At 45.4% G+C, this 19,674-nt stretch overlaps 1 protein-coding gene and 1 long non-coding RNA gene across 19 annotated transcripts in view; one reads left to right on the top strand and one right to left on the bottom strand.

Moving 5' to 3' along the window:
• Window positions 1-19,674, top strand: part of TTLL5 (tubulin tyrosine ligase like 5) — a 284,194-nt gene that overhangs the window by 148,874 nt on the left and 115,646 nt on the right. The gene's annotated exons all lie outside the window — the stretch shown is intronic.
• Window positions 1,509-18,970, bottom strand: LOC121032080 (uncharacterized). Its single transcript, XR_005791063.1, has 2 exons — window positions 18,325-18,970; window positions 1,509-1,710 (listed from the first exon to the last, which is right to left on the bottom strand). It is a non-coding gene; the product is annotated as an uncharacterized LOC121032080 (long non-coding RNA).

The following is a 19,674-nucleotide window of genomic DNA, read 5'->3' on the forward strand; positions in this document are numbered from 1 at the left end:
CTCCTCATGTGCATATTGGAGGACTCAGTGACTTGGTAGCCACAGGAATGAAAACTGGTGACTCACGAGAACTCTGCAAATAGTGTTATTTTTCATTTCCCTGTGGTGTTGCTATTGTTCTCGATTTTATGGATCACACAAGTTTTCACCAGACAACCTTGTTCTTCCCCCGCTGTTTTGAAACCACCCCAAACGTAGCCTCAGGGCTGTCGTCTCCCATTGGGTCAGTGTGAGCTCAGCCCAGCTCCTCAAATCCCTTGGTTCCTCTGGTCTGTCTGGAGTCCCTGCTCAAGCTTTGTTGTGGGAGAGGAAGGCAGAGAGCCCACGACTTGCCCAGACAGTCTGAGGCCTGGCCATGTAGCTTGCAGTTCCCTAGACACTCTGGAGCTGGACTTGGCCAGCCATTCCTCTGTTGTTACTTTTCAGAGGTAATAAGTGAGATTAATTGCAGGCCATTCTCCAGAAGAGAAAGTAGTCGGGGCCAAGATCAGTCACATGTTTAGAAGCCTGAGTGAGGTGTACCTCCAAGCAAGGCCGATTTAGAATTAGACAATAGGGCCTCCAGGGTGCAGGTACCAAGTGTTCATGACCTCTTTTTTCTTAAAGGGATCGGTTTCGGTCTCTAGATGCTGATAGCTGGGTAGTTAAGCTTTTCTTTAGCCAATGAGATGGGTGGGATTTTTCGGCTGCCTTTTAACTACACGTTTTCTGGGCACATGGGGACATGGTTAGGGGCCTGAGGTGATAAAGCAGAGGCATCTCAGCACTGCCAGCCTTGCCTGGTGTCGGATCATGTCAGGGAGGGGCATTTTCTAGGTGACGAGCACTCAGCGGGTTCACAGTGCATCTTTCTTTGTGAGACCTGGAAGGGTTACTGTAAAGTCTTGGCTGCTGCTTGGAATGATTTGGGAAGGACAGGGCCTCAGACGGCTTGGCAGGAACCTGAGGCCCTGTTTTTTTCCAGTCCAACCCTTCCTTGTGGATCGAGCTGTCAGGGAATCCCACGAATGTCTGGCTTCTGCCCCTTTGTATGTTTTTCCAGCATTTGTCATTGAATTATTTTTATCCATCTCTGGCTTTTTCACACATGCAACCTGGGGATTTGTCTGTTCCTCGATATTAAAGGTGGGGGAGTTGGAAAGCACAGCCATGGGTTTGTTCCTCCTTTTTGTGACAGGGCAAGACATCATGGGCCTGGGGCGCTCGCCCTGATGGCCCCCGCTCTCGAGAATAGCTGCGTGTCAGAACTTTAAGTTCTGTATGGGGAAATGGGGTACAATGAAGCACCAAATCTGGGAAATCTGGGCTAGATGTCATGTCACTCTGTCCCTTCACCCTCTTACTCTCCAAAAATTAAATTATAAAGAGTCCGATGCCCTACTTCACATAATTTTTAGGAACAAGTTTTTCAGAGATTTTGATTCTAGTTTAAGCTAATACTTTTCTCCCTTCAGATTGTTTCTTATAAATGTTGCTGTAGAGTCAGGTCTCTGACTTCCCATCGTTTCGTGCTTAATCAGTCCTCAGAAATATCGAGTTTGGTATTTAAAAAAAAAAAAATACATCTTATTCATTTTCCAGGTGCCAGGCATTAGGTCAGGTGCCGGGGAGTCATGATAAATAAAACAGAAGAGTGCCTGATCTCACGGAGCTTACTGTCCATGATGTATCTTTCATGTTCTCAGCATCATCCCGGGCGCTGGGTATGGTCTAAAAGATTTGGAAAACATGGTTTTTGATCACAAAGAAGTCACCATCTGGCAGAGAAGGGGAAAAAAATTGCAGAGTCGTGTCAAATGGCACATAACAAAGATTTAAATTTTCTGGCCCAGGCAATTAGAAGAAAAGATATCAAGAAGAGTGTGGAAGGATTTAATCTGGTCGCTGCCACGTGGGTGAACCTTGAGGCCATTACGTTACGTGAAATAAGCCCGTCACAAAAGGGCAAGTACTGTATCATTCGATCCACATGAAGTGTCTAAAGGAGTCATAGAAACAGGAAGTGGGAAGGTGGTTGCCAGGGGCTGCGGGAAGAGGAGAGGGGTATTAGTATTTAGTAGCTACAGCTTTTCAGTGTTGCAAGATGCAAAGGTTCTAGAGATCGGTTGCACAACAGTGTGAATATACTTAATATTATTGAACTATACACACAGAAATCGTTAGGTGGTAAATTCAAAGTTAGGTGTTTTTTACTGTACTACAAAGGAGTATCGTAAGGATTTAAAAGAGAACCCCGTAGTTGCGCACGCATTTTACTTAGTGATTAAAATGGCAACGTTTTGCTCCTATCCTCTGCCTGTCTGTACAGAGACTTATTCTGAGCCTAGTCCTTTAAATGCTTCTATTTCTTTAAGAGTATGTTAACTTTATAGGAAAGGGGGCCGTTGACCTGTCTGAGGAAGGTGGCATGATGTGATAGAAAGAGAAGGGACTGTTGAGTTGGAAAGACCTGGGTGTGCCTTACTAGGTATGCGACCTTGGGCAAGTTACTTTGCTTCTCTGGGCCACAATTTCCCCCTCTGCATAGATATGCAAATGATGGCTACCACATTAAGTTGTTCTAAGATTTAATGGAGTTATGTACATGAAAGCCAGTTTAGCGCCTGATTTTAGTGGTAGGTTGTTGATAATATTTAGTTTTCTTCCCAGAAAAAAATGAAAGTTAAAACTGGGCTTGATGGGGTCTGATATTGCTACCCACTTGCTTTTGTATCTAGTATGGGAGAAACTGGCCATCACCCATGTATGGTGTGCTCCCGGGGCTGGATTACAGAGATGTGGCCTTTCCCACTGAGGAAGGGAAGGCATCAGAGTGCAGCCAACTGGAGACTCTTCCTTTTCCTCTGACCTCTTTGTTGAAGGGTGACCTCTGCCTACTCAACAGGCCCTTCCTCTCTGCTATCTTCTTCTGAATGTTGAAGTTTCCACTGCAGCTCGATGTTCCAGCCAGTAAACACTCATATTTTCCATCTATCCTGGGGGTCGAGCTTTGGGAGAGCTTTTCTCTGGAGGAGTTTGGAGCTTATAATTTTGTACTTTATACTGTTATATAAACAACACTCTCTAGCCAAAGAGCACAATCACAAAAAGAAACCACTTTTAGGGGGGGGGGCCTAAAAAAAAAAAAAAAAAAAAAGAAGAAGAAAGAAACTCTTTTATGCTCAGAGTTCTGTAGAAGTGATATTTCACTTCTTATTCTCCTTCCTTCTTTCCCACAAAATAAAGTTAACCTGGCCTTCCTCCTGCGGAATCTTAGCTCTTACCGGTCTCTTCCCCTTGAGGAACATGTTTCTTCAGCACATGAAGGATAAAGGTCTGTGCTTCTATCTAAAATTCCCCTGCTGCTTTTCTCACTCAGCCAGACACAGAACCTCTCCAGGGTTATGCTCTGTGTCGGTTCAAGCTCTGTGACAGATTCTACAGTTCCTCATTCACCGGGAGAGCCGAGTGTCATAGGTGTTTGTGCCAAGGCCAGAATGATTGGGCCTCTGCCTGTTGAAGGAATGCTGGTAAACCTAGGAAATGTGTGAGAGATAGCTGGCTAGACATCATAGCAAGGCCTGGGCAAAGTACGTTTGGGAATGTTTGGGCCTAGTACCAGGAGTGAAAGAAGTAGGTCTTTTCTTATCTGCGAGCCAAAATGCAGGTTGCTGTGTGGTGTGTGTGTGCCAGTGCAGTGTTTCTTTAGTCAGCCTCCTCCCCTCCCCTCCAAAGTATCAAAGAGAAACCACCTCACATTTCCTTAGGATTAACACACAGGCACGTATGCTAACCGCCAGCCACACAGAGTCGCCATCGGAGGCAAGACTGTATCTTACGTGACTGTTCGCTTTATAATTTTAGATCTATCCACAGTTGGTGATTATGGTGGTTTTAACAGGCCTGAATGACAAAAATTCGCATATGAAGCTGGATGAGGCTCCTTTTCTCGAATTAAGAAATTCGATCAGTGACTCAATTCATAATTCAGTTTAATTCTCACCTGGTTTTTCTATCATCTTCCATCTGGCCAAGTTCACTCTGTTTACCAGCCTTGAAAGAGCTTGGAAAGAATGGCAGTAGTAAAAAAAAACACACACACACACAAAAAACACACTGTATCTTTCTCTCTGGCTCCTGTAGGGAGACCTTGATGATCCAGTTGTAAAGCAGTACTTAGTGTTGACTCAGCGAATTTTTAGAAGGAAGACGAGCCGGCTTCCCTGAGCCTTTAGCTGAAGATCCCGTCCTATCTCCTCCTCCACTCTTCTTTCTGTTAAGACTGTCAGCATATTACCAACCTAGTACAACTAAGAAGTCGTTGCTCTTCTTTAGTTCCTAGGATTTAAGAGGAAAAAGGAAAAACTCCCTGTATCTATAATTTAATAAAAGAAAACAATAGACTGATAGCGTCCAAAAAGGAGTAAAGAGCCTCTCTTCCCTCGCAATTGCTTTGAGAAGGAAGGTTCTGGTGTGGGTTCTGGTTTTGGCATAGGTTCTTGATGACTCTTAGTTCCTTTTGTAGAAAAGAGAGAAATGTAACCTTAGACTCACTGAGAACATGGTAGTCCTACACCACTTTGTTTAATGCTTACATTAGATACATGGTAGGGAAAACAGGTATACCTAATCGTAACACTGAGGTTTACATGATTTATTTTTATTGTGAAGTTAGTATCCGTAAGTTAAAATTTTGATTACAAAGCGAGAAAATGCTCCTAAAGAAAGATACCTAAGAGAAGCTAAAAGGGCATTTATTTGTTTCATATGTTTGTTTATGAGAGATAGAGACGGCACGAGTGGGGGAGGGATAGAGAGAGAGGGAGACACAGAATCCAAAGGAGGCTCCAGGCTCCGAGCTGTCAACACAGAGCCCGACGTGGGGCTTGAACTCACAAACCGTGAGATCATGATGTGAGCCGAAGTCGGACGCTTCACCAGGCATGCCCAAATGTGGAGTCAAGTATTCTTTGGTGGATGCAAGGAAAGCCAGAGGAGGGAGAGAGGCAGTATATGTGCGCCTAGGAATTCAAAATGTCGCATCATATGCGAGGCCCCTGGGGTTCATAATAAGCAACAGTAGAACTTTTGTCTTAACTGCACCATTCTTCTGCTTCAGAGTCCATAAAGGGGTGTTTTTGGCTTTCATGAATTATCAGGCTAAGTAAGACTTGTATTAGTTTGGTTTCAAAGCCAATAATCAATACCACGTTTGGCCTGGTTTTTAAAAACAAGTTTTACTATCTTTCTGTGATGAAAATGAAATATGGCTGCATCTCAGTAATGTGACTACAATCTAGGAGGATTTAGATGAGAAAAGCAGGCTTTCTGGCATAGCAGGTAAGGAAACCATAAAGGGGTTAATAAATGGGATGTACTTAAAGTCTAGAGGAAATCAATTCTTGTTTTTCGGAAACTTTGCACCAAGGAAAATTGAGTAGATGAAAGAATCGGCCTATATATCATTAGTGTTCTCAAATATCATGCTTAGCTACGTGAACCCAACACATTTGAAATACCAGCCCCCGAAAGAAAAGTTTTGTTACTTTCTTCACCAAATTATTAGTGTATTGAAATATATGAATAAGAGAAAAGGTGGAACTGGCCATTAAGTGGTGTTCTAGGAAGTGGCTTCATCTGGTAGTTGTTAAAACAATGTCATCCCAGAAAAGTTAACACGCATTTACTGACAATTTCCTAAATGCAAGACACTAAGCTGAGCTCGGAAGGAGGTATTGGACAGGGTCTCTGTTCTCAAGGAGGAAAATGAATAGTCCTATTAATGCAAGTACGTGAAATAATTTGTACTTGATTGTTGAAGAAGAGGATTATCCTGTAGGTGGTACGAGTTCAGAGGAGAAATTGATCACTGATAGAGAAGCTGGCAAAAGGTCCACGGAAAGGAAAGACACATGAGCTGGATATGGAAGGGCAGGTGGGGCGTCGATGGGCAGAGGCTAATACTAACAAATTAAGAGATAATTGCACATTTACTTTGTACTCAACACTATTCAAGGATCAAAGTAATGTGATTCACACTCCTACTAAGTTGGAGGTGACAGTTCAGCAGGGTGGTCTAAAGAATACTACGTAAATGTTTGTTTACTTTATGCACCTAAAATGCAAAGCGAGTGATTAAAAGAGGGCATATAGGTTCGTAGGAGCCACAATTCAGAACAGGTACCAAAGACAGGCGGAGAGAGAAGGCTCTGCAGAGGAAGGGTTTAGGGTAGGGAGTAAATTCGGTCCTAGACTGTGTGTAGGCTACGGGCAGGTGAAGGACAGGCAGGAGAGGCGGGGGAAGACAGGTAATGGCCAAAGGGTTGTAAGCATTTTAAAGGGACAGGGAACGGGAAGTAGTCGGGCTGAAGCAGAGTATTTCTGTTCAAAATACCAGGCATTGGTCAAAACACTTAGTGAGTTTCAGGTGATAGAAACTGAAATTAGGCTGGCTGTAGCTGTACAGATTTTTCAGTTCGTAGAGATAAAAAGTCTAAGTTGGTGTTGGAAGCTTTGGAAATATCATTGATCATACTTTCTGCTGCCTTCCAGTTCACAGGTAAATCAGAAGTTACAGGAAAAAATCAGAGAGCGAGAGCAAAACACTGGCTTTATTACTGATAAGGATAAATCGGAGAAGGTAGCCTGTGAATGTGGCACAATTTGGCTTCTACCTCTCAAGTCTAAGTCTTTCTGACTCGTTTTATTTATATTGTTAACCTTTTACTTAAAGATTTTCTTGTTGATATTTTCTCTGATCATTAAAATTTTTAAGGAAGAAGTCAAAAGACCTAATGCACCATAGTCTTAAAAAACGAAAAGAAAAACAAACAAAAACTTGGCCCGATTTCCGAAACACACACCTGCCTCTGGTCCCAAACTACATTTCTAGTTTTATTTCTCCTCACAGTTCAGTTCCAGCCAAACTCAATGGATCAGAAATAAGCCTGGTATATTTGCCCTAGGACTTCCTTGCATATACCGCCCGATAGCCTTGACCCTATTAGTTTACTCTCTACTCACTGTCACTCCTTCACGGAAGTGTAAGTTGTCTTGTTCACTGTTGTGTCCCAGTGCCTTGGTAAGCAGTAGGCACATGGAAATAGGAACACATGTTAAATGACTATTTAAGGACTTTACGTGTAAAGGAGTGAGTGGATGGACATCCTGCCCCTCACCTGCATCTGCACACATCCACACCCTGTTGTCCTACAGAGCTCAGCTCGGGCCAGCCTTTCTGCAGTCCTCCCTGTTCCTGGCGCAGATGCCGTTAGCATTTCTCTTCCTTCTCTTCCCTCCTCACCCACTGGACTCATGTTCCTAAGAGCTATACCTCAAAGGAAGCTCAGGCTAAGTGCACAATTTTAAATCCCTAGAGAATGGACATTTGGGGCCCTTCCTGTCCTAGTGAACTGAACACTAGGAAAAAAAGACCCTAGATCCTCCATTGAGCCTAAAGCTCACAACACCCCTGCCCCCCCCGCCCTTCCCAAGTCATCGGGTCTTTACTGCTTCTCCTTTGGACGCTATTCAGTTCTTTCATGTTATCCAAAATCACAAGTGCCCTACAAGCAAGAGGCCTTCCTTAATCTGGGGGGTAGAGGCAGGTATGGAAGAGGAAACGGCAGACAACTTTTTCCCCGTATCCTTCTCCCCACCCCACCTAAACTATAGGAAGGAGCCTTACGAGCCAATCCTGAAGATGGTTGGAGTGGAAGGTCATCTACCATCTTGGACAGCCCAGGATGGGCTTAGCTATCTCTTTACTCCAGCCTTCTCACCTTGATTGCCTAATGAGTTCTAGAGTTTGCTAAATGTGTGTTTTTATGGTGTTCAGCTTTTTGGTGTTCTTTATAGTAGTTCTGTCTCCTCACTGCCCTTCATTTGATAGACTTACTGGCATCCCCTACCTGAGTGGTTGATATGGCAGAGGCATAATGTCAGGCCACCATGTCCCTGTTCCCTGTTCAAATATCATTTCCTTACCTCTGTTATGACACTTCCCATTCCTCCTTATAGTCTGGTTCTTTGTATATTTGTCTCACCTGTCGTACTAGATTGTGAGCTTTTTGAGGGCAGACATCAAGTCTTACACGTTTTTACGTCTGTACAGTCCCCTGCACAAAGTCCTCAGTAAATGTTTGGTGAACAAGCAGCTATATCAGTGCTGTCCCCTGTGGGTGCCACGAGCCAGGTGTGGCTACTTAAATTAATTAAAATTAAATAAAGTGAAAACACCAGCTCCTCGGTCATATTAGCTCTATTTCTCATGCTCAAAAGCCATGTATGGCTCGTGGCTACCTTATTAAATAGCACAGGACGAGACGGTTGACCCGGAAGATGTGAGGAGGACCCAAACTTGGTCAGTGGATTAAAAAAATAAAAAGGAATGAGTTTTCCAAGAAAGGCATAGTCTTGATTTTCCTCCTAGGCCCTTCTGTAGATGTCAGGCCTCTTTTGTTTAGAGCTAGAGATTTACCACAGATGCTGTTCTTGAACTAATTTGTGGTGCTGGGAGGGGCATATTCTAATGCCTTGGGAATCTCTAAAGCCCAGAGCTTCTGTATTACTAGTGTCTAACCAATCAGAGCTGGGCTGACGGAGAGGAAGGGGCTTTTTAAGCCGATCCCAGCGTTAGCCTTTTATTTTCTGCCCGTGGCTAAATACTGGGGAGAGGTCTTGCTTGCCCACGCTGACCCAGCCCCCCGGCCCCCACCTGCTTGGCTGGCAGTTCTGACTTGGCTTATAGAGCTGCTATGGCCCTGGGGAACGGAGCCAAACATGCGGAAGTGGTTACGTGTACTAGCTCCCAGGGAAGCTGTGGCTAGCAGGCGGAGTGGGTGGGGTCCTGCCTGATGGCTTTTCAAAGAAGCCAGATCTTTGAAGTTTTGTTTTAGCAGCTGCCAGGTATGCTATTTCAGCACTTTGCAGGCTCTCACCCTGTTCCCATATCGCATTTTTTCTTTCCTATATGTGCATCGCATACACAATGGGAGCTTGAATGTAGGGAGGGTAAATACAAAACTGTGCAGTAAGTTGTTAAACACAGCCCTCTTGCCTTTTCTTTTTACGTGACTCTGCTGTGAGATAGCTACTTGAATGCTCCCTTTTCCCTTCTCAGCTCCGACCCTCTCTGACCAGCTGCCAAAGGGGAGACACACAGAGCCCTCTTCTATTTTGGGAAAGTAGTTAAGTTTTGAAAAACTGGAGGTCCCACATTCCTCTGATGGAATGGGTTATCATTTTGGGAATAGAGCATCTCCCTTTTCCAAAAGCACAGATGACGGCCCCCAGCGAGCAACCCTGACTCTTGGTCTTGGAGTACATTTCTTGAACGCACCCCTTGTTCGCCACTGGACCTTCAGCACTTAGCACAGCATCAACAGCACATGGTTATTAAACATGATTGCCCTGCGACTGCTGTGCCGGGTGGAGGGACGAGACAGGCAGGGTGCCCTCTGAAGCCCACACTCAGAGCTCTCCCCGATTCCTCGCTTCCTTGCTTAATAATCTCCTCCTCCCATCCAGTCTGCGGTCCCCTCCAGCCTATTCCAGCTGCCCCCAAACTTGCTCCTTCCTCTGGACTCTGACTCCTCCCTCTTCTGGAGTATAGTATCTGCTCCTCTGCGTAATTATTTATTTATTTTTATGCCTTTGTTCTTTATCTCCTGATGTGTAAGTCTTTAAAAGACAAAGGCTAGGGGCGCCTGGGTGGCGCAGTCGGTTGAGCGTCCGACTTCAGCCAGGTCACAATCTCGCGGTCCGTGAGTTCGAGCCCCGCGTCGGGCTCTGGGCTGATGGCTCAGAGCCTGGAGCCTGTTTCCGATTCTGTGTCTCCCTCTCTCTCTGCCCCTCCCCCGTTCGTGCTCTGTCTCTCTCTGTCCCAAAAATAAATAAAAAACGTTGAAAAAAAATTTTTTTTTAAAAGACAAAGGCTAGATTTTCTTCCTACACCGAGAACCTGGGACCAGGAACATGGACCTGGAACTTCCTGACCTGGGCTAAATCGTTTGGCAAAAAGCCTCACTTTGCCGTGTGGGAAATGATGATGCCTGGGTTGTCTTGACGGTCTGATGAACTCATATATGTGAATGTGCTTTGTAAACTATAAAGTACTGCACATGAGTAGGTCTCTTCAGTATTAATAACACTTATCACTGTAGAATAGCGATGTTTATCCTGCTGATGATACACAGTCTGACCTCCCCCAGAGCTGAGGTAGATCACCAGCTCCATCCTGCATTACTCAGCTTGGCACGGGTTTAAAGCACAAAATGGGCCATTCCAGGCCCTCTCTGTCATCGCCTCTCTTTCAGTCTGCAGGTTCTTCTTTTTCAGACCTGTGGGGTCATTATTTTTCTTCCTAGTCTCTTCCTGCTTCTCCCCTCAGGCCCTGGCTGAGTTTTCTCTTTCAGCCCATCTGTTCTTAGCGAAGCAAGGTTCACCCATGTCCTTTCCCATTTGAGGTTGGATTGGCCATCCCAGAGGACCTCCCGCAGCTCTGCGCACAGCAGCGCTGGCCCCTTGTCATTTTCCCTCCGCCCAGCCCCGTGCCTTCAGCAGCAGCCCGCTCGAGACCCTTCTCATTTTCCTGTCCCTGCCCTCGCTTCTCTGCCAGGCTGTCCCTTCAGTCCCGCCTTCCATGACATCCCTTCGCGCATTTGCTGCCTTCTTCGGGGCTCAGACTTTTCATCTGGGAAGACTCCTCCCCTTTTCAAGACTCTGAAGTTTGGTGTATCACCTGTCACCCGGTCCCCATCACCTTTAGTAGATGGACAGGCACTGCCATTCTTTACGGCTATCACATGGCTTGAGAAGGTCCAAATTCCTTTCTATTACATTCTTGAAGGTGTCACATTTAAAATGTGATGGCCTGGTATTTGAGAGCATGCATTTTAGAGGCAGACCAATTTGGATCCCTCCTTGTTTTAGCCACTTACTAGCTATGTCACTCAGGGCAAGCTCTTTGAAGCTAATGTTATTATAGCTAAATGAAGGCAAAATGCCTACCTTATAGGGATATGCTGAGGAGCAAATGAAAATTAAACGACCTAAGAAAAGCACTTTCACACGGTGCCTGCCATAGAGTAAGTGCTCAGTAAATGGGAATTACTATAAACGTTTCCAGGCCACTTGTCCATACCCTGTCTTGTGAGTATTAAAAACTGGAGTTAGGGGGTGCCTGGGTAGCTCAATCCTTTGAGCATCTGAGTTCGACTCGGGTCATGATCTCTCGGTTCGTGGGTTCGGGCCCCCTGGTGGGCTCTGTGCTGACAGCTTGGATTCTGTGTCTCCCTCTCTCTCCCCTTCCCCGGCTTGTGCTCTGACTCACTCTCTCTCTCTGTCTCTCTCTCTCACAAAAATAAATAAACATCAAGAAAAAAATGGAAGTTAGCTGGTTTTGTAAATTCTTACCCCTGCCTGGTGGTAAAGTGAGGACTCGAACCCAGGGCTTCAGGTTCTCTTCCTATGAATTTTTCATTCAATCCTTCTAACTCCTCCAAAGGCTCATTCTAGTTTCGTTTCTTTGGGCGGAACATAAGACCACCCCAGAGAGAGGAATGTTCGTGTCCTCATGCATATGTTCATTCAGCAAACATTGCATGACTGTGATGTTGCCAGGCTCTGGGTGGACAAAGACCAGAATGATGAATGCAGTGCCGCCAAGGTTGGTCCCAGCGGGTAAGAAACAGTCACTGTGAAGAAAAGTCACAGCACGCTGCTCCTGAAAGTATTATTACACTATACATTAACTACCTTGGGTTCGAACACATTTAAAAAATAAATAAAATAACAGCGAAAGAAAAAAAAAAAAAAGAACAGTCACAGTCCAAAAAAAAAAACATACCAATAAAAGGCATCTTGGAGCCTTGAGGAATAAGCTGTCTCAGAAGAAAACCAGAGTAGGCTTTGCAGGGGATAGATTATTATTTTTTTACCAGGTGAAAACGGCAGAGACTTGCATGAAGGCAGAGAAGTGTGGGAGAGCATGGTTGTGAGAGCGAGGCGTGCAAGTAGGGGATGGTTCGGGTTGAGGAGGGAAAGTTAAGTGCTCCATTCTGAGGAGAGTTTATCCTGGTATCTGCCCAGTTCATTAATGTCGCCTGAAGGAGTCAGGGGCAGGTGTGTGTGTTTTAATATTGCTCCGTCTTTTTTTTTTTTTTTTTTTAATGTTTTTATTTATTTTTGAGACAGAGAGAGACGGAGCATGAGCAGGGGAGAGGCAGAGAGACAGGGAGACACAGAATCCGAAGCAGGCTCCGGGCTCTGAGCGGTCAGCACAGAGCCCAATGCGGGGCTCGAACTCACGGACTGTGATGATCGTGACCTGAGCTGAAGTCGGACGCTTAACCGATGAGCCACCCAGGCACCCCTGCTCCGTCTTTTTACCTCATGTTTCTACTGTCTCTTCCCCATTCATATCTGGCAAACTCTTCCAGTCATTCTGGATGAGGCCCAGCGCTAACCGTTAGTTACCCTGTGCACCTTCTGCACTCATCTCGCAGAGGTGGCCTTCTTACCCGTGGCCTCCACCTTGTGTTGTAGTTCAATTTCACGTCTTCTGCCACCTCCTTTAAAGCGAAGACCTGAACATCTGTGTACTCCTGTCCCTCACCGCGATGTCTGGCATGCAGTAGCCACTAACATAACTGAAGGAACGTGAATGCCGTAACTCAACAAGTTTCCATCTGTAGGATCTGAGCTTTAGCGTCCGCCAGTAAGGAACCCCGGCACTGAGCTGCTCAAAACCCTACTGTGGCACGAAGACCTTTTTGTGTTCGCAGCGCACTCCCACCTACTAGAACCGTGCGCCGCACACTCGAAGGGATTAGACGACTGGAAACAGTACTCAGCCCAGTGACTGCCACCCAGTGGAATCCATATTAAAGCAGAGCAGTGTCTCACAGCGTTCGCTAAGCTGTCTACGGTTATTCTCCTCACCTGGCCTTTTTTCAAGGACTGTGTGGCTGTTTGAGTAGCACTGTTTACTTACAGCCCTGACTAACCTCGGCTACACTCACAAGGAAAAGTTTCTTCATATTCTAATAAACACACAATCTATATTTGGTACCAGCTTCATGTCACATTTTCTCTCTTACGTTTTGCAACTATACCCTGGTCTGTACTCTGCCACAGCTCAGCGGTCTTCTGACAGACAGAGCTGTAACACGGTATTCACATGTGTAGTTAAATATATGTTACATACTGACCAAACTTCCACATTTGTGAAGTTGCCTCAGCACGGAAGAGTGGAGAATCTCTCTTAAGGCTTTAGTGAAGAGAGGCATTGTAATTCAACAGCAGACCATCATAATGATGTACCCCGATGCGTGCTATGGTAGGATGGCAGGCCACTCCAGTAGGATAGTACCTTCAAGCTAAGTTTTCTTTTCCTTTTAAAATGTGTTACCCAAGTAACTGCATAACAAACTGTCTCCCAGTTTAGCAGCTTAAAACAGCAAACATTATTATCTCAGTTTCTGTGGGTCAGGAATTACGGAGCAGTTTAACTGCTCGGTTCTGGCTCAGGCTCTTTCATGAGGGTGTAGTTAAGATGGCCACCGAGTGGGCTGCAGTCATCTGAAGGCTTGCCTGGGGCTGGAGGATCCACTTCCATGATGGCTCACTCTCACATGGATGATGAGATCATGCTGGCTATTGGCAGGAGGCCTCACTTCCTCACCACATGGACTTCTCCACAGGGCTGCCTGCATGTCCTCATGACATGGCAGCTGGCTTCCTCCTCATGACATGGCAGCTGGCTTCCCCCAGAGCGAATGACTCAAGAGAAAGACTGAAGCCAATGTCTTTTATGACCCAGCCTCAGAAGGCTTTTATGACCCAGCCTCAGAAGTCCTACACCATCGTTTAAAAAAATTGTTTTAATTGTGGCAAAATACACATAACATAAAATTTACCATTTCTAACTGTTTTTAAGTGCACAGCTCGGTAGCATTAAGTACATGACATTATTGTGCAACCACCGCCACCATCCACTTCCAGAACTCTTTCATCTTGCAAAACTGAAACTTTGTAGCCATTAAACACTAACTTCCCCCTTTCCCCCCCCCCCCCCCAGCTGCTGGCAGTCACTAGTCCACTTTTTGTCTCTATGAATTGGGACTATGCTAGGTACCCCATATAAGTGGAATCATACACTATTTGTCCTTTTGTGATGGACTTAATTCGTGCAGGGTAATATCCTCTAGGTCCATGCATAGTGTGACATCTGTCAGAATTTTCCTCTTTATGGCTGATAATATTCTGTGGTATGTATATGCTACATTTTCTTTATCCATTTATTTGTCAGTGGATACTTGGAATGCTTCCCCATTTTGGTTGTTGTAAATAATGCTGCTCTTAACGTGGGCATACAAATACTTGTTCGTGTCCCTGCTTTCATTTCGAGTATATATCCGGTGTGGAATTTCCGGATAACATGATAATTCTGTTTTTTCCAGGCTAAATGGATCCACTTTATTTTTCTTGTATGAACATACTACGTGGTGGCCATGGATGGGGTCTGGCGCCTCCACATGGAGACTCTGGTGTAGCTCTTTACTGGATGCTTGATGCTCAGTGATAACTTTATAGGCTTGGTTAACACAGTCTCTTCCTAGAGGTTGGGTGACATAGCTGGAGGTCTTGGAGACGGCATCAAAGGTAGCCTTGACAATGATGCCCAGAGGGGCAGTGCTTCCCCTGGACAAGGTATAGCAGTCATTGATAGCAGCCATCAGCAGCAGCTTTTTGGGCAGAGTAGCTGAGATAATGCCAGTGCCTCTCAGGCTAGGGAATGAGGCATACTGGCACGGAGCTTCTGCAGCTGGTCAGCTTGCAAGGGGTGGTATGGGGCCTCTGATTGAGTCTTGTCCCTGGGTACCCTCGCTGCACAGCAACAGTGGTGAGCTTGGCCAAAGTGATGGTGCCTCGAATGGCAGCGGCTGCCTTCTGAGAGCATTTACCCAGATTGACATGGCTCATGTGGCCCCCGATGGCAACAATGCCTTGAACCTGGTTCACTGGCCAGCCGGGATCTGTTTTTGCACAGGCATAATCCTTAAGCTCACCCTTAATGGTCATCTCTAGGAAAAAGTCCATGACCCCTTAGGCTCCTTGATGGGCAGGGGGAAGAGATAGATTTCCTCCAGGGACTCAGCAATCATGTCCTTGACCAGGTGGCCCAGCTTGGTGACAGGGAACCACACTTGTCCTTGGCCTTGCCTCAGTGAGCTCTGTGGCTCAAGACACCTGCAGCTCCAGAAGCTGTTGCCCAGACCTCTGGAAGTCGCTGCTTCCAGGCTTCCTACAGCACATGCACGCATCCTCTGCCATTTGGTGTTTTCTTGGAGGAGAAGGGCAATTCTATTTTTAATGTTTCGAAGAACCATCATCCTGTTTTACACAGCCGCTGCAACATTTTACATTCCCACCAGCAGTGCATAAAGGTTACGGTTTCTCCACATCTTCACCCACACTTGGCATTTTCTTTCTTTCTTTCTTTCTTTCTTTCTTTCTTTCTTTCTTTCTTTCTTTCTTTCTTTCTTTCTTTCTTTCTTTTTTTGATAGTAGCCATCCTAATGGTTGGGAGGTGGTATCACTGTGGTTTTGATTTGCATTTCCCTAGTGATTAGTGATGCTGAGCATCCTTTCATATGCCTGTTGGCCATTTATTTGTATATCTTCTTCCGAGAAATGCCTATTCAAGATTTTAATACAGTAGTTTGGTTTTTTGTTCTTCTGAATCTTAGGAGTTCTCTATGTATTTTCTGTATTAGTCCTTGATCAGATATGATTTGCAAATATTTTTTCCCATTTCGTAGGTTGCCTTTTTATTCTGTTGATGGTGTCCTTTGAGATGCAGAAGTTTATCATTTTGATGAAGTACAATATTTCCATTTTTTTCATTGTCTGTGCCTTTGGTGTCCAGGAGGGCGTTGTCAAATCCAATGTCATGAAGCTTTTGCTCTTTGTTTTCTTCTAAGAGTCATATCATTTTAGCTCTTAACATTCAGGTCCTTCAAGCACACTATGTTTGCTGCATCCATGGCGCTGGACAGCAGGGACTGGGGGACGCTGGAGGCCATCTGGAGGGTTGACACCCACAATAATTCAGGTATCTTGTTTTTAAAGTTAAGCAATTCTTGGGGCGCCTGGGTGGCGCAGTCGGTTAAGCGTCCGACTTCAGCCAGGTCACGATCTCGCGGTCCGTGAGTTCGAGCCCCGCATCGGGCTCTGGGCTGATGGCTCGGAGCCTGGAGCCTGTTTCCGATTCTGTGTCTCCCTCTCTCTCTGCTCCTCCCCCGTTCATGCTCTGTCTCTCTCTGTCCCAAAAATAAATAAAAAACGTTGAAAAAAAAATTTAAAAAAATAATAAAATAAAGTTAAGCAATTCTAGGGGCACCTGGGTGGCTCAGTCTGTTAAGCCTCCAGCTCTTGATCTCAGCTCAGGTTTTGACCTCAGGGTTGTGAGTTCAAACCCCGCGTTGGGGTCCACACTGGGCATGGAGCCTACTTAAAAAAAAGTTGAGTAATTCTGTAAGATTTAGAGTGACAATGGGAATCGTTTGTTCTTTCTTTCCTCACTGCTACAGTCTTACTCTCCACACCTCAGAGATGCTTGCTTTCAATTATTTCTTTTAAGCACTTTCTTCTGTTATTTACCTTCATATTTCTAAGTCTGCCATTTCTGGCTTTGCATTTTATGTATTATTTATTAACTTCCTATCAGGAGATGGAAATTTAGCATTCTCATACTACCCCCGCCCCTGCCCCTGCCCTGGCATAACCCCCACCACATGCACACACATTTCCCTTCTTCCCATCCTTGTCCTATACGATAATATCATGTGTTGTTCAATCAGTGTTCATGTTTTCATTATCATAACTATTCCTTCAGAAACTTCTGGGCCTCTTAGGGTCCTCATTTCTTCTCTCCTATTTATCCATTTCTCTGTTGTCTGAATTTCTGAGGGATTCTCTTAATAATGCCTTCTACTATCTGTTTACCTACATCCAACTCGGTACATGTTGTGAAATGAAGAAATGTTCTGAGTTTCAAATTTCTTCCAGTTCAAGACAATTCACACATTGCCGCAAACCCATGGTGGGAGGTGAGGGGAATACGTGTGTGTATACACACACGCGCGCACACACACACATTGTAATTAATATAAAATATACAATACATATAACTATGTGTTTTCCAATTTTCTACAGACTTAAATATTTCTGCCCTTAATTAGTTGGACAAAATAATACATACATGTAGCCACACCATGCAACAATCACACAAATACATACAGATTGTGGGGAGATAGACAGCCCGCTCCTCAGAGATAGTCGCAGTTAAAAAATTGATAAGTGTATTTTGTGCTTTTCTGAGGCTTTTTTTTCCTTCCTAATGTCTCCATGGTTGTTTTTTTTTTTTTTTGTCTATTTATATAAACCTACTTAAATATTTTCAGCTACTATGCAGTTTTCCAAAGTTTGAATATGCGCTCTAGTTTATTATACCACTCTCCTAGTAAAGAGTAAGTTGTATCCAATTTAGGTATCTGCGGTGAGCACCTTGTACATATATCTGTGTGAGCTTGTGCAAGTATTTCTATAGGGTATGTTCCAAGTGGAATTTGTTGGGTCAAATGCTATGTATACTTGGAATTTTTTATGGTCACTGTCGAATTGGCCTCTCGAAAGGCTTTACCAGTATAGCCTCCAGTCTGGCGTTCAGAAGCATGCCCTTTCTCCACACTTTTGCCGGCATTACACCGTTGATCTTCTGAACTGTCACATCTTTTTCATAAACTCCCTCCCATTTTTACTGACCCTGAGATTAGAATAGAATCTATCTTTGGAAATATCAGGGACGCTTTGTTTTAGGGGACGACCACAACTGAGATCGGGCCCGGATGGGGAAGGTAAGGGGTTCTCAGTGGTCTCTTTCTTTTCATAATGTCAACTCAGACCAGAAAGAATCTCTGTGAGTCAGCTTCTTTCCGCCACACTGCTTAGGTGCTTTTCTCTCCTGCTTTTTGTTTTTGACTGATTTCATCCAAGGAACCTGACCCTTCCCCCTCCTGAAGTAATGAATAACCAGAAAAGTCACAGAGCCCAGCACTGAGTGAAGGAAGCTTAAGGAAAATATTAAAAAGGAAGAAAAGTGTTTGATGTACTTTTAATATAAAATGTGGAAAAAGCAGAGGAAGGGTGGGGGTTGGGGAAGGGAGGGGGAGAAAGATTATTCACGGTAATGGGAACCAAATGTTGGCTGGGCCCGGCGGCTTTTCAAAGTGATAATAACGAAGAGCCAGCAGCACAGGGCACGCCTTAACCCTTCCCTACCTGCACAGCTCCTTCCAGGCAGCTTTTCGGGGGGCGGGGTCCACTTGGAAGAGGTCCTGGTACGTGGAGAATTTCTGTTCCCCTCCTGCCACCGTGACGAAAGAAGGAAGGTGGAGGCGAGTGGTAGAACAATGAGTGGCCACCTGCCTGTGAAACCCCTCCCTCTGTGTCGGAATCTCTCTCTCTGTGCAGGGTTTTCATAATCTCGGGCAAGGAGCAGCCTGCTTGACCAAGAGCTCACCGGTCGTGAGCAACGAGATCATCTCCCTTTGCTGTGTAAAAGGGGACTTAGCCAGAGCCGAGGTCCCAAGGAACAGACAGGCGCGCTCTCTCCATCAGTAATAACCCCACTGCATGAAGGCCCCCCGCCGTGGAGGCTCAAGTCCTCTTGGGTGCCAAGTACGTGCACTTGTCTGAAGGCTCGGGCCTCTGTTTCTCTTGGAAGTCTTCTCATGCCTCTGTGGGATTGACATGTAAAGACTGTTCGGAGCTGAAGGGCACTCCCTGACTTATGACTTCCAGGTGGTCAGGGACAGGCCTGTCAGCCTAGCCGTTTATCTGTGGAGGGAGAAGGGAAAGGGCGAAGGGACGGAGATCCTGCTTCAGGTGGCTCTTCACTTCCATCTGGGTTCAAACTTTGTTTAGGCACTTTTAAAAGTCCATCTCGTAGGGGCGCCTGGATGGCTCAGTCGGTTAAGCGTCCGACTTCGTCTCAGGTCATGATCTCACGGTTTGTGGGTTCGAGCCCCGCGTCAGGCTCTGTCCTGACAGCTCAGAGCCTGGAGCCTGCTTCAGATTCTGTGTCTCCCTCTTTCTCTGCCCCTCCCTCGCTCGCTCACTCACTCTCTCTCTCTCAAAAATAAATAAAATTTTTAAAAGTCCAAAAAAAAAAAAAAAGTCCATCTTGTATAAGAAAGAAGGAAGCCTTGTTTTTTTATGTCGAATATTTACCATTTTAGAGAGGCAGCCCCCAAATGTAGGGCAGTGGTAGCGATAGGGCAAGCAGCAGACGAGTGCTCAGACCCGGTGGTCAGCTGGGCGGGCTGCTGGAGCTCCCCAAGCTTCAGTTGCCTCATCCGTAACATGAGGCGGAAGAGTGTCCGCCTGCTCGGAATGTTCAAGGTTTAAGTGAGTTAAAGCAAGGAGAGCAGGTAGCACACTGCCTGGCACCTACCTCTCCCTGTCTTCGTCATTCTCGTATCGCTTACAGCTAAAATTGAAGTATCCGTTTTGTTTCAAATGTTTTTTTTTTTTTTAATTTTTTTTTCAACGTTTATTTATTTTTGGGACAGAGAGAGACAGAGCATGAACGGGGGAGGGGCAGAGAGAGAGGGAGACACAGAATCTGAA

Source organism: Herpailurus yagouaroundi, unplaced genomic scaffold (assembly GCF_014898765.1).
Source record: "Herpailurus yagouaroundi ecotype Mexico unplaced genomic scaffold, PumYag 141, whole genome shotgun sequence".
Lineage (NCBI taxonomy): Eukaryota > Metazoa > Chordata > Mammalia > Carnivora > Felidae > Herpailurus > Herpailurus yagouaroundi.